This window comes from Vombatus ursinus, unplaced genomic scaffold (assembly GCF_900497805.2).
Source record: "Vombatus ursinus unplaced genomic scaffold, bare-nosed wombat genome assembly UNPS02010822.1, whole genome shotgun sequence".
In the NCBI taxonomy this organism is placed as follows: Eukaryota; Metazoa; Chordata; class Mammalia; order Diprotodontia; family Vombatidae; genus Vombatus; species Vombatus ursinus.
Window position 1 is genome coordinate 661,112 of NW_020950600.1, and position 23,266 is coordinate 684,377.

At 51.7% G+C, this 23,266-nt stretch overlaps 1 protein-coding gene across 6 annotated transcripts in view; it reads left to right on the forward strand.

Moving 5' to 3' along the window:
- SIPA1L3 (signal induced proliferation associated 1 like 3) overlaps positions 1–23,266 on the forward strand; it is a 169,510-nt gene that overhangs the window by 70,450 nt on the left and 75,794 nt on the right. For all 6 annotated transcript variants that reach the window (XM_027855213.1, XM_027855210.1, XM_027855211.1 and 3 more), the window contains exon 2: positions 871–938. The gene's annotated coding sequence lies outside the window, so the exon portion shown is untranslated. The remainder of the gene's footprint in view (positions 1–870; positions 939–23,266) is intronic.

Here is a 23,266-nt window from a genome sequence, read left to right on the forward strand (position 1 = left end):
TTGAAGGTTTATACCATAGCTCTGGGAGGGGTGAAATAGCTTGCCCTCGTTTTACAGGTGAGGAAACTGAGGCTCACAGACATTGAGTTACTTGGCTTGGGTCACTCAGCTAAGAAGTTGGAGGAGTCAGCATTTGAACCCACTTCGAAGTCCAGAGCTTTGGTGGGGGCCCATCCAGGGCAGGGCACTCCTTCTCCTGTGATCCAGCTCCCAGGTCTCAGGGCAGGGGCCGGCCCCGCTCTCGGGCCACCCTCCTGCCGCCTGGGCTTCAGCACAGCTGCCGGAGGTTGGTTCCCAAAACAGAAGCTAAGCCTGCTGGTCTGTTTTTAAATACCCATGTGCATCTTTGGGGGAAAAGAAAGCAATTGAGTGGCGGAAAAGCAATTTCCGTGCAGATTTTGAAGGCAGCTATTAAATCTTTACAAGAGTCTGATTGTGGCTGCTGTATGGAAGGAATTGATAGTGTTTGTTAATAGAAAGCGTGGTGTAAGATGAAATTATCCTTCCTGCTCTGCTGTAATTAGGGACCTGGGGGAAAAATTGAAGGCTCCTCAGAATCTCGGGGCAGCAAGGAAGCCTTTGAAGGCCTTGGGACACTGGGACATGGGTGCCCATCCCTGCATCACAGCTAAATAGGGTGTCGAGAAGAGAGCCAGGGACCTGGTGTCCAGACCCCAGAGCTCAGACCCAGGCTTGCATCCTTCCCAGCAGTGTGGCCGCCTCACCCACACTCACGAGGCTGATGTTCCCAAAGCACTCGGTCAGCCCTCCGGCCGGCTCTTGAAATGGCATCTGCAGTTACTGGGTATAGAGGCCTAATGCGGCCTCCAGGGCCCACCAGAAGTAACCTCCCCTTTCTTCTCTTCCCAGGTCTGTCTGCTCTGACGCTGGATCCTTGGGAATCCCGAGGACTCTGCTGCCTTCCAGCACACACGGAGGTACAGTGGGGCCTTTGGGATCCTTGCAGGGACAGTGACATCAGGGCTTCAGAAGCCCTGCCTGAGGGGCCGCAGCTCATTAGCCTCTGGGGGTCGGGGAGGCGGTAGGGTCGCTGCCCCAACAAACTCATGCTGCCTCATTCTGGAGTGTCCCAGCTGTCACAGGGGCTGCTGCTCATGGATTCACACATTCCTGTCGATCAGTCCATCACTAAACAGCTAGTAAGCACCTACCATGTGCCAGGCACTGTGCTGAACCCTGGAAATACAAAAAGAGGCAAAAGCCAGTGCCTGCCCTCAAGGAGCTTACAATGATGGGGGAAGACAGCCTCCAAACAAATATATATGAAGCCAGCTCTGTATAGGGTAAATAGGAGATAAGAACAGAGGGATTAAGAGGTGGGGTTTTAGTTGGGACTGAGAGGAAGCCAGGGAGGTCAGAACCACAAGGAGTCACAGCAGTCATCTCATCCCCCCCTTTGTAGATGGGGAAACTGAGACCCAGAGAGGGAGAGGAACCCATCAGCGGTGGAGCAGAACCCAGGTCCCCTGGCTCCCAGCCCTGGGTTCTCTTCACTGCATGTGTGACTTTGTTTCCCCTGTGCTTCGGTTGGACTCTGGGAGTTTCTGGGCCCCTTTGTAGTAAAACCATCTGTCCACCACGGTGGGAGCAACATGTACCGAGGTCCCTAGAGCTTTCCCCTAAAAGGCAACGACTCTGTCTTCAAGTCTGAATTGGTCTTGAGGACTCGGGCTTAGCCATTCAACGTGGGTGTTTGGAGCCCAGAGCCCCGGGAGCGGGCGTCTGTCCGGGCACCCTTCCTGAGGCAGATGCAGAGGAAGAAGCCCACGTCACCGTGCTTCCATGCCGTGTCCTCGCCAAGGGTCCGTCCCATGCCAGTGTTGGGTAAACCTCCTCGTGTGGATGCCCTGGGCTGGCCTGAGTTGGGCCTCCCCAGAGCGCATCAGGTGCTTCCTGTGTGCCAGGCAGCATGCTGAGCCCTGGAAATGTAGACAGGCCTTGCTCTCAAGGACTTACCTTCTAATGGGAAGAGAGCGCAGGTGGAGCAGCGGCTCATTCTTGGGATGTAGAAAGGGTAGGGGGAGCAGGCAGAGGCCGAGGCCTGGGCCCCAGGTAGCTGGGCGGCTGTGGAGCTGGGGTGTGTCTGGTGTCCCTGGACAGCCAGGAGACGCGGCCAGTTTGCCCCTGCTCTGTCACCAGCCAGTGCTTCCAATGTCCTTAGTGCTGTGTCCAGCAGGCCGGGCCGCTGCCCAAGGCTTAGAGGCTGCTGTGCAGCTTAGGGGCTTCCCACAACTGGGAGAGGCAGGGTACAGGTATTATTTATTGCCATTGACAGATGAGGAAATTAAGGCTTCAGGAGCGTGGATGACTTTTGTGAAGCTGGCCTGTTTAACAGCTGCTGGAACTAGGCATCAGGGCCTGGTCTTTGCCGTTCATCTGAGGGAGACGAGACCATAGGAAAGAGATGGGGTCATTCAGTGGCGCGTCAAGGAGAGTGGATGGGAGGGTCAGCTGTGAGACCCTACAGGCTGGGGGGATTCAGGAGGCCAAGAGCCTCCTGAGCTGCTTAGCCAGGTGTGGAAATGGCCTTCGCTGCCCAGGACAGCTCCTTCTGTCTCCTCCCTTGTTTCCATCCTGTCTGTGCAGTCATTGGTAACCTTCAGCCCTGCTGGCTTCATCCCCTCCATTTGGCCGTGGACTATCCTCCACTGCCTTCTTTAAGAGTTTCACTTTTTAGATGTGGTTCCAGGTGACTGATGGACAAGGGCTCCTGGGCTGCTCCTAGTCCGAGTGTTTGCCCAAGGGAAGATGGTGGTGGGTCTGTGAGTGCATCATTGTGCGCACAGAGGTCTTGGGGTAGTGATCAGGAAGAGGGCTGGCCCAGAAAGCCTGGCCACGACTCTTGGCTCGTTCTTACTGCCTGAGTGACCTTGGGTGAGTCACTTGAGCCCCCGAGCTTTTGGTGTCCTCATCTGGAAGGTGAGCACTTGGCTCGGGTCGATCTCTCAGCGCTCATGGGTCCTGGGGGTGCTCTTGGGTGTCAGGTGGGCCCAGAGCAGACCGTTTCTAAGGGGAGGGCATCATCCCTGACAGCACAGAGGTGGAAGCACCTCAGAGATCACCTGGACCCCTCCCAGTGTGAGAGGAGCCGCTTCTAGCCGCTCTGTTAATGAGAAAGCTCTTTGGGTCAAACTTAAACCTTCCTCCTTGTGACCACTCCCCTGGGATGACCAGACGGTCATAGGCTCATAGACCTGGGAGCCCATTTCACAGACCCAGGAGGTGAAGGGTCACCCACCTTGTGAGCTTCTTGGTTCTAGTCAAGCCATGATGCTCACCCATCCTTGCAGAGCCACACAGAGCGAGGACGGTCCCTCTTCTGTGTGACATCCTTGGAGATGTCTGAAGACAGCTGTCATGCCTTCCCATAGTCTTCCAGATGAAGCCTCCCCAGGTCCCTCACCTGCTTCTCGTTGGGCCTGGATCAGCATTGACATTGCCCGGGGGTGTTGGGCTTGGCGCGGAGTCCCTCACTCCCCACCCCTTGCAATGTGGCCTCCAGACGTGGGTGCTGCAAGCCACCCGCCCCTGGTGTGGGCTCCCAGAGCCTGGCTCCGCCATGGGGGCGCTTGCTTGCCAGGCCCTCAGTTCTCCATCTGCATCTCAGACCTTGGCCGCCTCTGCCCTCGTCTTGGGGTCTGTGTGGGGCTGTTCGGAGCCTTGCTTCGCCTTGCACGACAGAACATGTCAGAGCTCAGGCTGTTAGCGCCGTCCCCAATGGGATCTGACACCGCAGTTTGCTTTCTTCAGATGGAGCAGAGAGGTCAGAGTATTGTCGACTGATTCTCTGTGAAGCTGTCATCCTGAATTCCCCTGAAGCCTCCCCAGGGACTGGCTGTTTTGGGTTGTCTGGTCTCCCCAGGGGCTCCTTGATGCAGCCTGCCCTGCCAGGCTTCCCTGGCCGGCCTGGAGCTAGGGTTCGGCAGGAACCGTTTGAAATGGAAAGGCGCGGGGGGCCGCTCTGTCTCCTCTCCCAGGCTGCCCCTGAGATTGATCTCCGGCTTCCTCCAGCAGGCAGCCTTGGCTGCCTTATGTGTGGGAAGTTGGTCTGTCTAAAGCCTCCTCCAATGAGGCGCCTCTCGCACTCCACCCTGGGGAGATGCTTTCTGGGGAGCGTGGATGCCAGGGCTTCCCCTGCCTGCCTCACTCCTGCCTTCATTCATACAGCAAACATCAGTCAGGAGCTGTCTGTGGCTGTCCCGGGGGAGAGGCGGCAGCCAGGGAACCATGACTTTGTCGCTTTGTCACTTTGTCTCTCTCCAGCTCGGCCTATGGCCTATGAGAGGTCATCTGCCTCGATGGGACCAAACCTCGCTGGGCTGGTAGCTAGACAGCAGACACTCTGCCTGTGCCTGGGCCACCTTCAGGGACTTCCTAGCAGGGCTAGGCTGACTGAGCCCGGGAGAGCTCAGGGTGCCATTCACTGATGGCCCAGCCAGGAATTGGGGGCGGCCTTGAGTGGAGGGAAGTGCTGGGACTTTAGGTGAACAGAAGGAAGAGGGAATCGGATAGTTCTGCCCTTAAAAGCTTCTCGATAACTGAAGGACTTTTCTTGGATTCTGTCACCACCCTGGCCTTCTTCCAACAGGAAATCTTTCCCTTCAGGAATCAGAGGGTTCATCTGCCGTGCCGTCTTGGGGGACAGACCGGGGCAGCTCCAGCTTGGCTTACCAGCGAGGGGTCCTTTGACTCTGCAGTACTGATGCCTCTTCAGCATCCATGGAGCTGGGGCTGGGAGGGGGCTGAAGGACCAGTGCAGCTCCTTTGTGCCTCGGGAGCCAAGGTCCTGTGTGCTGGGGCTGGACACTGAGCCAGGCCGGGCCTTAGAGGAAGGACAGGTTTGCTGTCTGTGGCTGCTGGTGGGCGGTCCAAGCCAATCCTGCCAGGGGACAGGGCCCTGGTGAGACCCCCAAAGCAGGACTGGGGCCTCCACGTGGACAGTGCCACGTGGCTGCTCTGGTCACAACACTCCTGCTGTCCTCAGTGTGCAGATGAAGAAAATGAGGTTCAGAGATGTACCTCACGGGCAGCTTCGTGGCTGGTGGGCTGAGACTCATACTTGGCTCCTCTGGCGCCAAACCCAGCCGTTCTTCTTCTCCCTCTCCCTCCCCTTCTAGAAAACTACCAATAAGCACAAACATTTCCAAAGGCCGGAAAATGGTGATTGTGCATGGAACTCTGAATCAGAATCTTCCCCCCATATTAAATGTTACTTGATAGAGCCAACATGGCAGTGGTGCTAGCTTGGTCTCTCCAAGTAGCCGGTCTCCCTTGTGTATTTTGGGGGGGGGGCAGTTGGGGTTATGTGACTTGCCCAGGGTCACACAGCTAGTAAGTGTTAAGTGTCTGAGGCCGGATTTGAACTCAGGTCCTCCTGACTTCAGGGCCGGTGCTCTATCCACTGTGCCACCTAGCTGTCCCCTCCCTTGTGTATTCTTGAAGTGACTCCTTGACACCCTTTTCTTTCCTCCCTTTTTTGTATCACTTTCACTAGCCCTCTGCTCTCCACCTTCCCTCCCTCCCTTGTAACGAAAGTGTAGTCAGGAAAAACAAATCTGTGTTGCAGTGGGTGTGTCTGGAGGTGGAAGTGGCCCACTGCACCTGCAGGCTCTTCGCTCCCCACCCAGGGGTGGGAGGCATGCTTCATCAGAGTTCTTCCTCATTTCACTCTGGTTTTCCTATACATTGCTGTGATCACTCTGTCATTCTCCCCATTCTCCTCATTTCTCTCTGCCTCAGTTCATACAAATCTTCCAAAGTTTTTCTGAATCCTTCCCTTTCACTGTTACATACAACACACTGATTCTCGTCCCCCAGTGGAGGGGCATCCCCTTAGTTCCAGTTCTTTAAGGGCTACTACGAGTATTTGTGTGCCTCTGGGTCCTTTCCTTCTGACATTTGTCTCTTTGGGGAATACGAGCCTAGGCGTGGTACTGCTAAGTTAAAAGAGTATGCCCAGTGTAGTGACTTTTGGAGAATAGTTCCAAGTTGCTTTTCCAGGGTAAGTTTTTTGGTTGTTTCAACGATGGCCCAGGGCTGTTTCCATGGTGGAACCATATTGCCTCTGGAGTGTATGTGCTCTGCTTAGCTCCAGATGGAACATTCATCAAGGAGGGACTCGGGGGGAGGAGGCTCCATGGAAAGAATTTGCTGACAGAGAGAGCTGACCCAAATTGAAATGAGCTACGTGGGGAGATGGTGGCCTCTCCCGTCCTGGGGGGCCATCACAGAGGCAGGAGGACCACTGGACAAGTGTGCTACAGAGGGCATTCTGGTGGAGCCTTTGGTGGACCAGAAGGAACGCCTCTGAAGGCTCTTCCAAGTACAGTTAAGAAATGAAAGGTCTTTTTTGGAGTCTCTGCTGTCGGATGGCAGCTGGTCCCCTGGACCTGGAGTACCAGAGGACTCTTTGGGGAAGGTGTACTTGAGATACGCGGGACACTAGGAGCATCTTGTGAGCTCTGACTCTTGGCCTAGTATCTCCCCTCCCCCACTGGCCTTGTCCCACTTTCTTCCCAGCTCTGGCTCAGCTGAGAGGCCTGATCAGAGCCAGGACAGATGAGCCCGGCTGCTATCCGAGCCATTTACCCCTCCGGACCATGTGATTCACAGGGCCGGGTTGTAATGAAAAGAGTTTTGTGTGAAGACAAGGTGTCCTGGCTTGTGTCTCATTAATCACTTGGAAATAAATAGATCACTGACCAACCCTGAAGTGGGACACTGCGGGCTCTGCTTCTTCCCCAGGGCCCGGAGCCCTCCATGCTGCCTCTCACATGTTTCCGTGGCCCAGGACGTGTGGCATCTCCTCCAGGCTGAGGCTTGTGGTGGGCTGCCCATCTTCCTGGGGAGCAAATGTGGTCTTTCACTTCCTCCTTCTTGTCACCAAAAGCCAGAAGGAAACATCCAGGCAAACAGGGACTTTCCTCAGCCCCAGCAGGGTCCTCCAGGCACGCATGCCACTCCAAAGAACTGCCCCCCAACCCTACGTGTTTGACCATGGGGATCCCGTGGCTCTCAGAGCTGAAGAATGCTGGGTTTCTGGTTTGGAAAGGGTGTCGGATTCCTGGCATGGGCCTGCCACAGGTATTTTTAGCCACCTCTGGGCACTGTGGTTTTTTAGGCATTTCTCATGTATTTTGCCCCATTGTGTGCTGGAATCAGTGATCAACAGAATTTCCCCACGGGGAAACAGGGTTTTTGTCTCATGCTGGATCCCTGCAAGGGGCAGCAATAGCCCCCCATCTCCTCACCCCCAGCTGGGGGCTGCTATCTGTCCACCAGCAACTAGGTGGAGTGGGCACGAGGCCTGCAGTCAGGAAGGCCCAAGTTTAGATCTGGCCTCAGGACCCCAGGCTAGTCACACCCCCACTGCCTGCCTCAGTTTCCTCAACTGTAAAATGAGAATACTGATAGCATTTTTCTATCCTGTTGTGAGGAACAAATGAGAAAATGTCTGTATTTAGCACAGAGCGCTACCACTACAGAGTGGTAGTAGGTGTTTTAATAAATGCTTTTTCTCTTCCCCTTTCCCCCATTCTCTGACATATTATTAATGTAAAACAAAAATAACAAAAAAGACTGTCTTTTGTTTTTCTAAAAATTGACTTCCGATCTGCCCCTCCTATTTCCTATGCCTGGGGAGCATCCCTTGTAACTAAAAGAGAAGAGGAAAAAACAATAGATGCTGCCTTCTATGCCTGTAGCCCCCTACTTGGTCAGAGAGGGGAGGCACGTCTTATCTGTCCTTCAGGGACAAGCCGGGTTATCATTATAGAATGCTAAATTTCAGTTGATTGTTCTGTTGAGACTGTTGTGGCTGCACTGTTGTTTTCCTGGTTCTTCTGTCCTCATTCTTCATCTGTTGTGTCTTCCAGACTTCTCTGAATTCTTCCTCGCCACCTTTTCTTAGAGCATGTTAACATTCCACTATGTTCTTGGACTACAGTTTTCTTGTCCATTCCCCAATGGTTGGACATCTTCTGTTTCCAGTTTTTTCTACCATGAAAAGTACTGGTATGGGGGCAGCTAGGTGGCGCAGTGGATAGAGCACTGGCCCTGAAGTCAGGAGTACCTGAGTTCAAATCCGGCCTCAGACCACACACTTCACATTTACTAGCTGTGTGACCCTGGGCAAGTCACTTAACTCCAATTGCCTAAAAATAAAAAAAATTAAAAAAAAGAAAAGTACTGGTATGAATAATTTTGTGTCTGAGGGCCTTCCTTCCTGTCTCTGATCTCCTTGGGGGTCTGTGCCTAATTGTGGGATAATTGAGTCAAAGGGTATAGATATTCTAGTCACTTGGCACAGCATATCCGTGGCTGACTTCTGGGCTACCGCCTTGGGTTTCTGTTAAATGCTCAGTATTTTTCTGGCCTAGAAGCTGGGAGAGACGATGAATAGGGAGCTGTTTCTTCATCTGGGCCTGGCCCTCGCTTCTGTGCTAAGATTGTCCAGTAGGGGTTGTCTGCTAGTGTTCCACAGGCCAGTTTCATGTGCTGAGCAGACCTGTCAGAGCCTTCTTGTGACGCCTCATCAGGGTGACGATGAGGCGCCCTGGTTCTCCAATGGCTAGGCCAGTGGCCCTAGACCTCCAGCAGACCCTGCTGAACCAGAGAAAGGTCCCCTCTTCAGCCATCCACTGATGAGCCTGGCCAAGCTCAGAGAGGTCATTCATCACTAGAGACAGCCCAGGGTTAGCCGGTGTCAGGGTCAGGATTCAGACATAGTTCTCCTGCCTTCGAATCCAGAGCAGTTTCTGTTCCCGGTGTCATTGGGCACGGGAGGGGGGTCTATGGTATGTTCATCTACATTCATGGGGCAGCCATGAACCCTGACCCTTGCCATGTGTGTCCTGCCCTTCTGGCCAGGAGTGTCGCCTTATACTCTGGCTAGCCCAGGGCACTTGAAAAGGGGGATGTGATTTCAGTTTATCAGATTTTGCCTTCACGGATGACAAGGAAACAACAGTAAGTGTAAAATTGAATTAGTTTGAGCTTGAAAAGGGGCAGATGGGTGTATAGAGGGTGACTGTAGGCCAGGACTTGGAAATGGGGTAGGGAGGCGCAGCAAGGCTGGGGCTTGGTTGGCTCATCAGGAGACAAACTCGTCAACATTTTGGAGTCTTTGTTCTTATAATATGGAAAGACAGTTAGTGGGCTGTTGTCCAAGGAGGCCCTCTTCTCAGCACACAGGTCTCCATTACTGTGGCTGAGGTTCTCTTGGCTCGCCCGGGGCACTTGGCCTTCTTCAGTGGTCCGGCAACTCTTGGAATCTTGGTCAGGAGTGAGTTCTCGGCTCCCCCGCAGGCTTGGCGTGGCACGTGGGGGTGCGAGGGGTGGTGAACGCTGTTTAACAGGAGAACCTGTCAGGGTATGGCTTCAGTTTCTTTCCTGGGCCTCGTGGAGCAGCCAGATTTCTGGATGTTGCTAGCGAAGGACACAGTACCTGGGAAAGAAGCCAGGCTGCTTGGAAATTCTGGGCACAAACCTACCCTTACGGTGTGTGGCCTCATTGTGTGGCTCTGGTGGCCTGAATTAGGGAGCAGCATCTTCAGAGGAGACTCTGCTGTCCTAGCGAAAGCCACCCCTTCTTCCTGGGCTCCATCTGGCTTGGATCAAGCCGTCCCTCAGGGCCCTGCCCACTCTGGAGCAGTGATCCGCAGACTTCATGTGGCCCCATCTGAGTGTCAAGTTTTAGCATCCTGCTCGTGGAGTTTGTCTCTTAGTAAACCTTGAGAATAATGTTGGGTTTTATTTTTCTTTCTTTTATTTAACTTTCTGGGGCTTAAGAATGTTCCGTGTTCCCATCATTCCTCTGGGAAAGCAGAATGTCTCAGGGTAACAAATGCAACTGCCACATGGGTCCGAGCTTCAGAAGGGGAAGCTGGAGCCTCTTCCACAGAGCAGCAGACACCTGTGTTAGGGCCCCCTCCCTTGGAGGCAGGCAGCCTGTCTCTGCCCTTTCTTCCCCCACTCACACTCACTCTGCTCCCTGTGCCCTTCTGGTCTGATCTTGATTGGGCTTCAGACAGTCAAGGCCACTCCCAGTCTGCGCCCAGCCCCTTGTGTTCCCTTCTTCTTTTTGGCAGGGTGGGAAAGGGGGGTTCATCTTGTGTGTCTTAAAGTCTCGGAGGCAGGGCAGCATCTTGTTTGGCCAGACAGTCCCAAGTGGACAAAAGCCATTGGTGGTTTGTTCCTGTCCCCTTTTGGAAAACCCTGAATGAAAGCTCATTAGATTGGAGTTTGTGATGCCTCCTGGCCCTTCCCTCAGATTGTAGGTGCCTGGAGGGCAGGCTTGGGGTTTATTTTTCATCACTGTGTCCTCAGTAAAGGGCCTTGCAGAGCTTTGGACCTGCCCTGAGTAGGAGGAGGAAATTGGGAGAATGCTCAGTCCCTGCCCTGCTGGGTACCGGCAGACAACCAGGCACCGGAGCCATAGACCAGGTATTGGAGCCCATAGACAGGGTGAGCTGGAGGTGAGCTCAGAGGAAAGGTGCTGGCGTTAAGAGGGGCTGGGAACCTCTCTTGCATTTGGGGGGACTTTGGCTGAGACTTTGGGGAAGCCCAGAGGCAAAAGGGAAGACCTGGGAGACTGGGTCAGTGAAAATGCAGCAGCCAAAAAGAAGTTAAGGAAACTCCCAGACTGGATTGCTGTGTTATTAGGACCCAACCTAGACTAGACATAAGGCCCAAACAAGGGCAAATTATTAGAACCAATGCCTTTAGTAGCCTGCTATATTCTCAAAATATCTAAGGTCTCTTCTCTTTCTCTGCCTTACCTACTTGGGTGGTGGGGGTGGAGGTGGGGTGGACAGGGACTTTGAATCTATAGTCCTTGGGTTCTCAGCTGTTTAGAACCCTTGTATTAAGACTTTTATTTTTTAAAATAGATTTTATTAATTTTTTTTTTACATTGCCTACATTTCCCTTGTGCCCCTCCCCCTTGTTATTCTCAGAGTCAAATAAAATTTAAAGAGAAACATAAATTCAGCAAAACCAATTAGTACATTGGGGGAAAAAAGTATGAAATTAAATGCAGCGTTCCCCACCCAGGGACCCCCATCTCTGCAGGGGAGCTGGGGAGAAGCGTCACCTCATCGCTCTTATTTAGGGGCAAGCTTTTTGATCATTTTAGAACATTCACTTTTGGTTGTCTGGCAGAGGCTCTTTGCATTTACATTGTTGAAGTCCCTGTATTTGGTGTTTTCTGGGCTCTGCGTTAGTTCATGCAGATCTTTCCTCTGTTCATCACATCCATCCTTTCTTACGGTACAGTAAGATTCCAAAACGTTCCTGTACCGCACTTGGTTAGTCCTTCCTCCACCAAAGGGCATTGACTGTTTTCAGTTCTTTGCTTCCTGGGTAAGCATGGCTATCGATATTTTGTTGTCTCTGGGCCTTTTCTTCTTCCCATTACCTCCTTGGGCTCCATGCCTAGCAGTGGACTCTTGGTCAGAGGATTTGGGTGTTTTATCCACTTCCGTCCCACGATTCGGAATTGCTGTCCAGAATGGCCGTGCCAGTGATTTTCATGCCCAGCTCCTCCAGCAGTGGGCATTGTTGTGCCCACCTTCCCACAGCCCCTCCAGCATGGACTGTTCCTAGCTTTGGTCTCTGTGAAGCCTCCAGGCTGCCTTGACTTCCATTAACTTTATTGTTGGCGATCTGGAGCCTTCTCTCTTCATAATCCTTAATTCTTCTGAGAACGGTTAGTTCCTGTCATTTGACTCCAGGTCTGCTGGAGAGTAGCTTTTGGTTGTATTGATTTCCGTTCCTTGCCTATATTTTGGATGCCAGACTAGCGGCCGTGCTTGAGGCTTTAATTATCTGTAGGGGAGCTACCTAGAGAGGTCCCTTCAGGCCCGGTGCTCTGGGGACCTTCCTGCCCCCCCCCTCACCTCCAGCCTCAGGGCAGGATTAAGCTTGGTTAGTTCTGTGGGGAGAAGTCTGAGGCTGGGCTCTTTGTTTCTCTCTGGCATTCACAAAATGGAATTTGGAATGTGGCCGCTCTAAGTCCCATTTTTCTGTCTTCTCCTCGCCTCCAGCCCCGAGACAGCTGGGTGCTGAACAATGCCCTTGTTAAGAGAACTTTTAAAATGGGAATTCGAGTACGGAAGTGCACATTCTTTCCCTGGGAGACCCAGGCTGGGGATGAGGAGAACACCAAAGCAGGGTTTCAAGTGTCTCATTCCAGGGAGAAAATTGCTCTGAGGCCCAGGGCCGTGGCATGCTGGATCTCGGGAAGGTGTAGTGGCAGCCTCTCCCTTCAGGCCCCGCTCGAAGGCCACCCTTGTCCCCTTGGGCACAGGGCGCAGGCAGGGAGGCCCTCCCCAGGTTTGAGACTGTGGCATCCACTGCCCAAGTACCCACCTCAGCGGGCTGCTTCGAGGCTGGGGTTAAAATAATGAGCAAGAAGAGGAAGAAGTGTTCATTGCCTGAAGTCAGAACTGAGAGATGCCAAGAGCCGGGCTCTGGGGGGGTGAGCTGTGGATGTTTTCAGTCCATAGAAAATATGTTCCCATTTGAGAGTTGTCAGGAAGCTTTTGCCTGCCGGTAGTATGTCCCCTCTTCCCTGCCGTGGAACGGGACTAGGCTTGGGAAAGGACAGGGATGGAGGAGTGGAGCAGTCTCCTGGTCAGAGGAGGGGATGGAAGGTGGAGGGAGGGAGGATGAGCTGAAGGAGCCAGGGAGGGGCCTTATCTCGGCTTAGCTCTGCATGTCCCACACCCCCCCCCAACAGATTGGAAGGTCCTTGGGGGAAGGGCAGCCTCATTTTGCAGTTTTGTCCCAAGGACACAGCTGACACAGTCTGTTAGTTCAGTTGTTTTTCAGTCATGTCCTACTCTTTGTCACCCCATTCAGGGTTCTCTTGGCAGAGATCCTGGAGTGGTTTGCCATTTCCTTCTCAAGCTCATTTTACAGGTGAGGAAACTGAGGCAAACAGGGTGAAGTGACTTGCCTAGGGTCACACAGCTAGTGAGTGTCTGAGGTCGGATTTGAAAGAGTAGTATTCTTGACTCTGGGCCAGTGCTGGATCTGCTGAGTCATCTAGCTGCCCACCTCGCAGATAGTAGGCACTTAATAATTCTTTCTTGTCAAACGAATGAACATTTGGCCTGGGAAAGAGATCGAAGCCCTGACATTGTTTCTGCTGTCAAATACCTGGAAAGCTCTCATGAGAAAGAGGGATTAGACTTTATTTGCTTGGACTGCAGATTTGGGCTCAGTCAGGCGACAGTGACCCCGTCCACAACAATGGAGGGGGCTGGTTGTCCTGGGTCACTGCCGATGGCCAAGGACGGGGGAGGGAGGAATGGAGGAGGCTGCAGGTGCTTGGACCCGGATAGCTCCGGGCTCTCTCCCATTGCTTAAAATCCTAGGATCCTCATGTCCTCATGGGGCCCTGCAGATGTCTCTAACTTGGCATCCTCACGCTTTTTATTTTTTTGAAAAAATTTTAGACTGAATGGATGGTAAAAATAGTCCAGTAAGCCCTTGAAACAAGGGACAAAATCTCAAAAAACAAACACGTGCTCAGTTTTCCCGAGCGAGGGCTGCCGGCAGCACGGAGATGCTTCTGTGGTGTTTGTTAGAGAGTAGGTGTCAGGTGGAGGAACACTAATGATCTTTACCCCTTGTTCAGTGTTGAGGTGTTAACCGTCCCTAAAGAGGGCTTGGCTTGGCTTGGCAGTAAACACCAAGCATTTCTTGCTGTTTATACAGTCTTTGAAAACTCGTTCAAGCCCTTTCACCCCATTACCTCACTGGGTAGTCACACCTCTGTGACTCAGGTTGCCGGGTGACTTTCTGAAGGTCCCTGATGAAGGTCAGCAGGATTGTGGAGGCTCAGCTGCTCATGGCCACGCATGTCAGCTCCAGCACGTTTGTATGTTAATGGTTTTGAGTAAGCTTGAGTCAGTAACATTTGCGGGTTACTGTCGCTATTCCCTGGATGGGGACTGAGGACACCAGAGTTTCAGCCCTCAAGAAGGGAGATCCCCCTGATTCCCTGAGAAATGGGCCCTTTCACTTGGGGACAGTCCCCCTGGCTCTCCGATGCTCCTGGTTGTGCCCTCTGAGACAAGGAGAATAAGTCTGGACCCCTTTCCACAGCCCAGACCATCAGAGGCTTGTGTGACGCTCCCCACCTACCCACCTCTCCAGGCTTCCTTTCTGGGGTAAAGAACACATAAATCCCCATTTATTCAGCTCATCTTTTAAGTATTTGTGCCATGCCTGCCAGGCATAGAGGATTAGAATCATAGGGTTTTTGTTTGTTTGTTTGTTTGTTTTAAAGGAGATGGAGAGGCTTCTAGGTGGTGCAGTGGATAGAGCACTGGTCCTGGAGTTAAGAGGACCTGAATTCAAATTCAGCCTCAGACATTTACTAGCTGTGTGACCCTGGGCAAGTCACTTCACCCTGATTGCCTCCAGTAAAGAGAGAAAGGGAAGGAGGGAGGGAGATAGAAAGGGACTTCAGAGGCCTAGGCCTGATAACTGAGGAAACTTAAGGCCAGGAAGTCAGTGGCTTGTTCCAGGCCCCACAGATGTTATTAAGCATCAGAGGCCAGATTTAAGTTCAAGTTTCTGACTTGAAAGCTAGGTCTCTTTCCATGAGGGTAACACTCGAAAATAGATTTGACCCGTGTTCTAAAAAGGGTTCAGATGCTTATGAGTATTTGTTCCAAGTGTATTTTTTTGGCTAGGCAATGGGGTTAAGTGACTTGCCCAGAGTCCCACAGCTAGCAAGTATCAAATGTCTGAGGCTGGATTTGAACTCAGGTCTTCCTGACCCCAGGGCCGGTAATCAGTAAGTAAATATTTATTGGTGCCTGTCATATGCCAGGCACTGTGCTAAGTTCTAAGGATACAAAAAGAAGCAAAAGACAAGCCCTGCCCTTGAGGAGCCTATAGTCTAACGGAAGAGACAACACGCAAGCAGATAGACAAAACAAGCTATAGACAGGATAAATTGCTGTTGGTGGTGTTCAGTCATTTCAGTCGCATCTGACTCTTCGTGGCCCCATTTGGGGTTTTCTTGGCAGAGATACTAGAGTGGTTTGCCATTTCCTGCTCCACCTCATTTTATAGGTGATGTAATTGAGGCAAACAGGGTTAAGTGACTTGCCCAGGGTCACATAGCTAGGAAGTGTCTGAGGCCAGATTTGATCCCAGGTCTTAGTGACTCCAGGCCTGGTGCTCTATCCACTGCTCTGTCTAGCTGACAGGATAAATAGGAAATAATTAGCCAAGGGAAGACCCTAGAATGTAGTAGGGATTGCAGTAGGGACTCAGTATGTGTTAATCAAATCATAGTTTTAGGTCTGGCAGGGTCTGGTAGGACCCTAGCCACAATATTGTTTACAGATGAGGAAACTGAGGTCCTGGTTGCTGAGGTCATAAGTGGTAAGTGATAGAGGCCAGCTGTGAGCCCACGCGCTCATGCCTGGATGGCCCTGGCAGATGCTGCCTGCCCTGGGAAGACAAGGTGGGCGTGGTTCTTTCCTGACCCTCCTGACATCATCTCAGCTGTAGGGAACACTGGGTGGTAGTGCCTGGGATTTGATGTGATACCAGGCAGGCTCACCTTTCCGGGGCTATTTTGAAGGCTCAGCATGTCCTGTGTGGAGTTCCCAGCAGCCTGTTTGACCAAGATGCTGCCTCCAGGCGTGACCATCGACTCATCGTCCCTTTGGCCAGCTGCTGACCCTGGACGCGAGATGCTCTGTTCACTGTCTTAGCCTTGGTTCTCTCTCCCTGAGTGGGGCTGAGTTTGAGACCCCTGATCCTAATACCAGTTACCCCCTTGTCTGGGTCATTCCAAGGTTTACAGATTGTTTTCCTGATGACAGTTCTGTGAGGCTGGTTGGATGGCCAGGATTATTTCCCTCATTTTACACCTGAGGAAACAGGTTGAGGAGTTGAGGCTTATTCATTGTCTTACCGTGACAAAGTATCAGAACTCCCATTAGAACCCAGTTTCCTGAGTGAGCCCAGCTCTTTCCCCACACTCCCAGGCTGCTTCCATCCAAGAGCTGAGTCTCTAGCAGGACCCTAGCAGCAGGGCGTGCTGGGAAGGGCACAGGACTTGATCTGAAGGGTCCTGCTCTCAGCCCTCACCAGCTGTGTGACCATGGCGAAGTCCCTTCCTGTCTCTGAGGTTTGTGCATTCTTGACCTGACAGTTGTTGAGAGGAAAGTGCCACAGAATTGAGTGTCATTCATCCCCTTCTTCATGGTGTGTGCATGGTGCTTGAGGAGAATGTGAAGGCTCATCCCCAAGATGGCACCTGATACTGGCTTTGGCTGGTTAGCAGAACTGGATCTCTCCTCTTCCCAGCCTGCCTTCCCTGAGAGGAAGTGAATTGTTCCACGTATCCTTGCTGAAGTGTTTGCTTGGTCTTAGGTGAAGTGGCTTAGCTGGTTCTGAATGTTCTCTAGGCTGGAACTTTGGAGACTCATTTAGAAACAAGGAAGAGTGAATTGTAATCAGGGCATTATGTATATATTTTTAAAAACACTCTAACTTTTTGGACTTCAGTAGTATAATTAATAACACCAATTATCCTTTTTAAAAGTCTTTTTAAGAAAGCTCTTTAAAGGAGTGTAAGGTGGGCCTCTGGATCTCTGCTTTCTCCTCCGCCTCCCAGTGCCCTCTCCCTCCCCCCCACCCCCAAACACTGCCTTCTCTTCATTTGTCAGTTTGCAGTCCCGTTAGATGTTGGCTGTGATTATTTTGTGATTGCCTATTGTAATTGCCAAGAGCTCAGCTCTTTGTAATGCTGCCATAATTTACTTTTTATTCTTTTTTCTGAGCACATTGACTTTGGGAAGGTAGAGTTGGCCTACGATGAATCCTCTGGGGTTATTATGTTGTGATTCTGAGTCATGGTTAAAAAATGTGTTCTGATGGTATCCGTTCTGACTTTCCGAGAGGGAGTTAACAAAAGCAAAACAGTTGCATGGCTTTTGTGGGGCCCAGCACTTTTCAGTGGAACCCTGAAATACTTCTCTAAAGCCACGTTCTAGCCCCTCAAACCAGCCCCAAGATTCACATGGACCAAGTAGGGATTGGTTAGGGCTGGACCCAAAGGGTTTTCAGTGTCTTTCCTCATAGTTTCCTCTGGGAAATCTTCCAGTATAGTTTGTGTCTAGCTTTTTTTATGGAATAACAGACTCCCTGGCTCTTGTACAAGCACACAAGGTAACAAATACATATTAGATAAAGGACAGCTTTTATTCTGCCCTCTCATTCACCCCATTCACTCACGGGAATTCATAAATATGCAGAAAACAAATTTTGAAACTCATAATAGCCCACCCATAAACATCCTTCAGAATGTTTGCCAGTGGGGAACATCCTGACATTCTGATGAAATCTTTTCTTCCACAGGATCCCACAGAGTCTTCAGGACTCATAGTGCCACCCTGTGGTCTGCACTTTTCCCAGGCAAAGGCAAACACATTTTAGGGTTGCTCGATGCCTCCATAGGACCTGCAGTGTCTGAATAAGTCATTCTAATAGTGAGGGGGGTGGGGCAGCAAGGTCTCAGTTTCTTTGCTCTCCCATGTCAAGACAGCAGCAGCCAGGTGGGTGACTCATTTTCCTCTCCAAGAAGCACATTGCCTGGGAACTCTTTTCTCTCCTGGTTATCAAGTTCCCAAACCCTTAAATTTGGGGTAACTCGCAAGGCCATGCTACTCTTTCTCCCCCCCAACCCCTCTTCACCAAAGGCTAATGCTGTAGCATTTCCCTTCTCTAGCTAGAAGGATGGCTTTTTGGATCACATTGTCTAGAAAATCATGGTATTGGGGTACACAAACTCACACACATGAATGCACACACAGACACACCCACCATGATCCCTGTCTACTCCAGAGGTCTTCAGGAACTTGTCCATAGTGCCCTGCTTGGACCTTGGCTTCGTGCCCCTGCAGGAATTCCTGAGGCTTCACCATAGCCCTGGCCTCTGCCATCTCTTGGGTTCTGAAAGTCCACTCTTATGTCTTTGCTCCGAAAGGGAAATGGAGTATGCCTGGGCCCCTGGGTAAGCACATGCATTGTGTGGTGTGCCTTTTCTGCAGGATAACCAGCCCAGTCATTGGCAGCCCCTGGAGGGGGGGGCAAACAGTTCTTTCCCCTCCCCTACCTCATTCCACAAGAAAGCCAAAAATAGATGAGTGACCTCTCCACACCCTTTTTTCTTTTTAACTTTTTAAATGTTTACTGAAAAGATTCAGAGGCAAAGTACAAAAATCCCCCTGAACTAGGGCACATTCTTCCCTGCCAAACTCCCCACCCCAGTTTTGTGAATGTGGCCTGGTCTTCTCTTGCTTGTAAGAAAGAAGGAAACAAACATTTATTAGGCACCTCCTGTGTGCCTGGCACTGTGCTAAGCATCAGGGAGCCCCTGCCCTCAAGGACCTTATATTTTAAGGGGAGAAGACAGTACACAAAAGAGATCTGAAAAGAGGTTGGGGGTGAAGGTAGCCAGGGGAGGGGGTGCTGGCGTGGTTTTAAAATCCAGAGGGCCAGGAGGGGAACAAAGTCAGGCCAGCCAGGGCCCTTCCCCAGAGTGGAAGCACCAGGACAGACTCGGCACGGGGGGAAGAGCGCAGGGGGATATTCTGGGATGAGCAGAGTGCAGGTGTCCTATGGAGGCTGCCCCAGGCTGAGGAGACCCTGGAAAGTTCCAGGGCCAGCCGCCAGTAGAGGAGGTGTGGTTTTGAAGTCTTGGCTGGGTGGACCCGTTTCTGGGCTGGATCTAGAAGATCATCCCTCAGGGCTCGCTCCTTCCTCAGCGTGGCCTCTAGGTCTCCCATGGTTCTTCCAGCCTTTTACAGGTCCCATGGGGCCTTCAGTATAACAGAAGAGGGAGCGGTACCATGTGTTCAAGGCCATATGGCAGCCTGGCTGCTGGCTTCCTCTTTCCCCACCCAAAAGCTGATAGCAATTCTTGCTTTACTTCACTTAGCACCAGAGAATAGAGAATGAATCTCTTTAGGAGGCATTTCTCCACCCCACAGTAAGTGGACAAGAAGCAGTCATAGAAATCCCAGCAGAGAAGGGAGCTTCCCAAACCATCTCAGAACAGGCCCTGCCACTGAGACCTAATCAGGAGTCAGTCTTGTCCTTTTAGCAAGTGGCAAAGATAACAAAAGATGGAAATAATCAGTGTTAGAAAGGTTGTAGAAAGAACAAGCATACTCATGCATTGTTGGTGGAACTGTAAATTAGTCTAACCATTTAGGAAAGCAGTTTGTAATTATGCAGTGAGAGGGACTAAAATGTCAAGTATCTAACAAAGGGTCACTGCCCTGTAGTCTCATCAGGTTGAATTCATTGAGAGAATGCCTTTATTCAAACTTTTGTACAGGAAAAGGTAATGAGGCCGTTGGTGTGAAGATTCTGCTATGACCCAGGCCAGTAGGTGGTCAGTACAGTCTCCCCAAGCCTTGAGGCTCCATGTGGAGATGGAGTGAATCTCCAAGAAGCTGGCCGTGTGGTGGCAAAGCCTCTTTTACTCTGGTGAGGTTGCGCCAGAAGACAGACAAACACATAGACCGTGACACCTAAAAAGTAGCTTCTCCCTGGAATGAGAGCCAGGGAAAGTTGTTCCTGACCAGAAGATCAGGGAAGGCCTCTTGGAAGAGGTAACGGTCAGTTAGGAATTCCATAGGCCAAGAGAAGGGAGGCAGGTGAGCACTGGACGCCTCCCTAAGGAATGTTGTAAGTAGGATACAAGTCCGGGAGGTGTTAAGAGTATTGTAGGGCTCAAGAGATGAGCCTGGTTTAGTTAGGACATGGAGTATACAGGGAATGTAGGCTAGAGAGGGATTTCGTGAGAGGACTATAAGGAGAGTCATTCAATTAACAAACATTTATTAAGTGCCTGCTGTATGCCAGGCACTGTGGTAAGCATTGGGGATACAAAGAAAGGCAAAAGACAGCCCCAGCCCTCAAGGAGTTTATGTTCTAACAAGTAAGACACCATGCAGATAGCTATGTACTGACAAGATATAGGCACAAAATAAATTGAGATGGTCTCAGAAGGAAGGCGCTGACATGAAGGACAATGGGACAGGTTATTTTGTGGAGGGTGAGACTTGAGCAGACTTGGGAGAAGCTAGGGAAGGTAGGAAGTGGAGATGCGGAGGGAGAGTCATCCAGGGTGGAGGATGGTCAGGAAAAACACCCGGAGGCTGGAGATGAAGGGTCGTGTGTGAGGAACAGCAGGGAGGCCAATGTCTTGAGGAAGTACAGGGAAGGGAGAAAAGTGGAAGAAGACTGGGAAAAAATGATGAAGGGCATGGTGTCAGAGAAACCTGAGAAGACTTGTATGAACTGATGCAAAGTGAAGCGAGCAGAACCAGGAGAAAGTTATACAGTAACTGCAAGTTGGTAAAGATAATCAACTGTAATTGACTTAGTAACTGATCAGCACAGTGGTCCACCACAATCCCAAGATGAAACTGAGCCATGCCACGTGTCAGAGAGCGCTGGGCCTGGAGTCAGGAAGACCCGAGTTCAAATGTGACCTCAGACACTTAGTGACTGTGTGACCCTAGGCAAGTCATTTCAACAGTTTGCCTCTGTTTCTTCAACTGTAAAATGGGGATAATAACAGTAGTGCCTACCTCTCAGGGTTGCTGTAAGGCTTAGCCAGGTGCTTGGCACATAGTATGCACGTTATAAATGTTAGCAATGATGAAATGTGCTGTCCACCTCCAGAGAGAGAGCTGGTGAGGTCAGAGTGCAGATAGAAGCATTTTTCTCCTTTCTTTTTGCTTTTTTTCTGGGCATGGCTAATGTAGGAATTTGTTTTGCGTGACTCTGCATATGTGTAATGGGTTCTATTTTTCTTGCCTTCTAAGTGGAAGGGAGGGAAAGAATTTGGAACTGAAAATAAAATTGAATATTAAAAAAGAAGAAGGGAGGGGATTGCGAGCGATGCGGTTATTCCTTGGAGGGGGGATCGGGGAGTGGGAGGAGCCAGCTGGAGCTTGTCCAAGCAGAGATGGACACAGACAAGAGACTCGAGAGCTGCTGATGGCTGGTTTTTCTTTGGCCCCAAGGGACCTGGGGTTTTCTTGGTACCAGAAGCTGCCTGTGGCCCTGTCAGCAGCTGCTCTGTGACTTGCTGTTTTAGAGAAGTGCCTGGACACTGGAGAAAGGACTGGCCCAGGGTCACCCAGCGAGTAGGGGGCAGAGGAGGACGCCTTTCCTGCTGGGTTGCAGCTAGTCCCTCGAGGGAGGGAGCCAAGTGAGGGGAGGGGATCTGGATGGGTCAGAACAGGACCAGGCAGAGTCAAAAGGCCGCCTAGTGTGGGCAGCTGGTCGAAGCCTGACCTTGAGGGTCTCCGGTTCCAGGAAGTGGGGGTGTATTTAAGGTATGTGACTTTGGTGGGGGCAGAGGGAATGTCAAGGGACAGCAGGGCCCGGGCTGGGGTTGTGAACCCCACCCCACCATTCTGCAGAGAAGAAAGCCGAGGCCCAAGGAGCCACCCAGCTGGGGAGGGTCCCAGGATCCTCACCAGGAGTCCTGCTTGGTATCGCTTTCCCCCATCACCCGCTGGAGGCTCGTGAGGGTGGACCCCGAGGAGTGTCCCTGCTGGATGCTGATGGAAGGCCCTCCACACTCACCTACGCTGCCAGCTCCGCTGGATTCTCCTCTAAATCCTTCCCACTCAGCCAGTCGCTTGGTCAACAAACACTTACCAGGGGCCTCCTCCAGGCCAGCCACATTGTCTCATTTATTATTCAGGGTGGCTGGAAGTGACACAGAGCCTTGATTTCTTCTTCTGCAAAATGGGCGTAACATGAGGATCAAATGAGAATACAAATATTCTTTGTAAAGGGCTTTGCACACTGGCTGTTACTCCTGCTGCTGCTACAACTCGTAGCTGGCCCCATTTTACAGATGAGGAAGCTGAGGCCCAGAAATATTTCCTGAACCATCAGAGAAAAGAATTGTGGGGATAATGCTGAAACAGGAAGTAAGAGGCTTGGTCCCTCCTTTCTTGGATGAGTCACTTTGCTTCTCCAGGGGGCTTAGATTCAAGGACCTCTAAGGGTCCTTCCCTTCCTTGTGTTCTGTTCCTCGCTTATGGTCACAAGCAGACACGGGGCCCCTGCCCAGCCTCCAGATGGTGGACAGCTACCTGATGGAGGGCAGCCCAGCAGAACGCACTGGCCTGTCCCTGCTGGGTCACAGCAGCCCCATAGTGAGAAGGCTCCTTCCTCCTTGCAGAGGCTTCCCCACAGGGGCCTCTCTTGTTGCTGTGGACTCCTGGGTGGATGGGTGGGTGAGCAGGGTCAGGAAGGAGAAAAGAAGGGAGGAAGGTGGGGAGAGAGAGAGACAAAGAGGGAGGGAAGGAGGCAAGGAGAAAAAGAGGACGGAAGGAGAGAAAGAAATGGGGGGAAGAGAAGGAAAGAGGGAGGGGGAAGGGGAGAAAGAAGGAGGAGGAGGGAGGTACAGGAGAGAAACAGGATGGAAAGAGAAGGGAGGGAAAGAGAAAGAAGGAGGGGAGAAAAGGAGGAAGGGGGAGAGAGAGAGAGAGAAAGAGGGAGGGAGAGGGAGGAAGGGAGAAAAGGAGGAAGGGGGAGAGAGAGAAAGAGGGAGGGAGGGAAGGACAAAAAGAGGAGGGAAGGAGAAAGAAATGGGGGAGAGAAGGAAAGAGGGAGGGGGAAGGGAGAAAGGGAGAGGAGAGAGAGAAGGAGGGGAGAAAGGGAGGGAGGGAAGGAGAGAAAGAAGGAGGGGAGAAAGGGAGGGAAGGAGAGAGAAACGGGGGAGAAAAGGAAAGAGGGGAGGGAGGAGAGAGAGAAGAGGGAGGGGGAGAGAGGAAGAGGAAAAAGGAGGGAGAGAAGGAGAAAAAGGGGGATGAGCGGAGCTGTTGTTTCTTGTGTGAGAGCTAGGACGAGGGAGGTGGTGGGACCTCACCAGATGTTCTTTTTAATAGGATTTCATGTCTCATATTTAATCAAGATTGTCAAATATTGATTTAATCTCTGCTCTCAGCAGATGTGATCGTAGCAGGTTTCTGTGCTAATTAGCTGGGATTACTTTGTATGGGGGGCTCCTGGCTGGCAGGATGGGGCTGCTGAAAGATACTGGGTGGTTGCGGGAAGGAGTGAGGCCCTGCATGGCTCGGCTCCGGGGCACAGGCCTCTGGTGGCAGTGAAGAATGGCCCCCTGAGTGGGGCAGCTAGGTGGCGCAGTGGATAGAGCACCGGCCCTGAAGTCAGG